At 45.0% G+C, this 2,906-nt stretch overlaps 1 non-coding gene across 1 annotated transcript; it reads left to right on the top strand.

The window, feature by feature from the left end:
• Nucleotides 1–2,135: 2,135 nt before the first annotated feature.
• On the top strand, nucleotides 2,136–2,208 carry Trnas-cga (transfer RNA serine (anticodon CGA)). The gene has a single exon. It is a non-coding gene; the product is annotated as a tRNA-Ser (tRNA).
• Nucleotides 2,209–2,906: the final 698 nt, after the last annotated feature.

Below are 2,906 nucleotides of genomic sequence, written 5' to 3'. Positions count from 1 at the left end.
CTAAATCTAGGGGACTGGTGACCTCAGATGTTAAGTCCCATAGTACTTAGAGCCATTGAACCATTAGAACCAGAATGAGATTCATATCAAGAGTTTTAAGGAAATGTACCTCATCCACAAGAGAAGTGGCATACAAGGCGTTTGTTCGTCCTGTTCTTCAATATTGTTCATCAGTTTGGGACCCTTAACAGATAGGACTGATAGAAGAAATAGAGAGGAGCCAATGAGGAGCGGCGCGTTTCATCACGGGATAGTTTATTCGGCGCGAGAGCGTTACAGACGCACAACAGACTCCAGCGGCAGAAGCTACAAGAAAGGCGATGTGCATCACGGAGAGGTTTACTGATGAAACTTCGAGACAGTACTTTTCGGGAACAGTCGAACAACATGCTGCTTCCTCTCACATACGTCTCGCGAAATGACCACGACGAGAAGTTTCTAGAAATTAGAGCTAATTCAGGGGCTTACCGACAATCACTTTTCCCACCCGCCATTCGCGAGGGGAACAGAGAAAGGGGGATCCGTTAGTCGTACCAGAAGTACCCTCCAACGCACATCGCCAGGTGTCTTGTGGGGTATTGTTGTAGATGCTGTGTCATAAATTTCTTTCCTCCCTTATTCAGTTCCTCTTCATTAGCTGCTTGATATTCTCATTTAATATTCGTCATTCTTCTGTAGTACCAAATTTCAAAAGTTTCTGTTCTCTTGTTGTAAGTACAGTTTATTGTCCAGGTTTCATTTCCGTACAATGTTGCGCTCCAGACAAATACGTTCGGAAAACACTTCTTAGCACTTAAAGCGCACATGCATAATTTAATTGTTGCAAACACATAGCTTAAGAATCATGAACGGAGGTTGCATACATAGGAGAGATATGGAGAAAGCGTAGGTTTCAGATAGATTATACAGGATGGTCAGAAACAGTCTGAAAAAGCTTGCAATGGTGTTGCAGGGTTGGCTATGGTGAGGAACAATTATTAAGTAAAAAATTTCGGTACGTTGCCCCGTTTCCGAGTTGATTAGTGTTGAAGTTAGCCAGTCAGGCCGCTGCATGCGCAGATTGAAGTGGGCCGCTAGAGACGGTGTCACCAAACGTGTTCTTCACTTGATTTCCTGTAACCGATAGAAAAATTGGACGTGGGGTGGTAACAAGAACCGAACGCTGGCTAAAGGCTGAGCACTCTCGTGTGCTATCATTTATACTATGAGGACATCTGACACTAACTATTGAAAGGTGGCTACACTGAGTCACAGCGCCAGAGATTGCGCCAAAGAGTATTATTCAGCCGCTTCCACAGGCAGTGCTTGCTCGGAAGCGGTGGTAGGCAGTGCTTGTTGAGATGTAGTAGTGGAGAGTGCTTGTTGAGATGTAGCAGTGGTGAGTCGTTGTTGAGAAGTTCCCATGGAGAATGCTTGTTCAGATGTTGTCATATTGTTTTGATGTGCTTGACACCAGATATTGTTGGATTGGGGATGCTGTAATGATTAGTGTGTGCTTTTCGTCAATATATATGAAGAAGAAGTAAAGCTGTAAGTACCGGACGTGAGTCGTGCTTCGGTAGCTCAGATGGTAGAGCACTTGCCCGCAAAAGGCAAAGGTCCCGAGTTCGAGTCTCGGTCGGGCACACAGTTTTAATCTGCCAGGAAAGTTTCATATCAGCGCACACTCCGCTGCAGAGTGCAAAATCTCATTCTGGAAACATCCCCCAGGCTGTGGCCAAGCCATGTCTTCGCAATATCCTTTCTTTCAGGAGTGCTAGTTCTGCAAGGTTCGCAGGAGAGCTTCTGTGAGGTACTGGCAGAAGTAAAGCTGTGAGGACGGGGCGTGAGTCGTGCTTCGGTAGCTCAGTTGGTAGAGCACTTGCCCACGAAAGGCAAAGGTCCCAAGTTCGAGTCTCGGTCCGGCACACAGTTTTAATCTGCCAGGAAGTTTCATATCAGCGCACACTCCGCAGCAGAGTGAAAATCTCGTTCTGGAAACATCCCCCAGGCTGTGGCTAAGCCATGTCTCCGCAATATCCTTTCTTTCAGGAGTGCTAGTTCTGCAAGGTTCGCAGGAGAGCTTCTGTTAAGTTTGGAAGGTAGGAGACAAGGTACTGGCAGAAGTAAAGCTGTGAGGACGGGGCGTCAGTCATGCTTGGATAGCTCAGTTGGTAGAGCACTTGCCCGCGAAAGGCAAAGGTCCCGAGTTCGAGTCTCGGTCGGGCACACAGTTTTAATCTGCCAGGAAAGTTTTTTAAAAACATTGCCCCACCACGAAAAGTATAACGTTTCTCATTGGATAGACAGAATTTTTGTAAGCAGAGCTTAAGATTAACATTGAGACCCTGATCGGTCAGATGAAAATACAGCCAGATAGGTTTTTTTAAACCAACTTCGGTAAATTGTAGTAAGGAGAAGTTAGGAGACAGTTGCTTCCGAGACAGCGAGGTGAGCGGAGCTGTGCTGCCCGCCGCTGCCTGACGAACACCGACAAGGTAATGAATGCACGCGATGCCGCATAACAGCGCATAAAGCTTCACTCAGAACTGCAGAAGTCTCATCTGTTACACCCCCTTTTTGCGTAATACTAGTGTCGATCGTCAATTAAAGCTCATGGTGTTCACATTTGCCACTTGAAGTAAAAATCTGAAACGCGATGATTTTTCTGTTATATAGTTATTGAGAAGCCACATCAGCCACTGTAATTTACGACAAGTTAGATAAGTAATTAAAGATAATTGAGGGTCACTGTAGACCATTTTGATAGTTTTCTCTTTTGTGAAACTTAATTTAAACCTAGGTTATAGATGTGATATGGCATAGGTCATCCTTCGATCCATTGTAGAACTTGGAAACCCATTCAGGGAATATTCGTTCACATTTTTGTTGAACGCAGTTGGTTTTTATCATCCTGTATTAAAACA

This window comes from Schistocerca cancellata, chromosome 2 (genome assembly GCF_023864275.1).
Source record: "Schistocerca cancellata isolate TAMUIC-IGC-003103 chromosome 2, iqSchCanc2.1, whole genome shotgun sequence".
In the NCBI taxonomy this organism is placed as follows: Eukaryota; Metazoa; Arthropoda; class Insecta; order Orthoptera; family Acrididae; genus Schistocerca; species Schistocerca cancellata.
The sequence above is the reverse complement of the archived record's forward strand: the minus strand, read 5'-3'. Positions and strand labels throughout refer to the sequence as shown.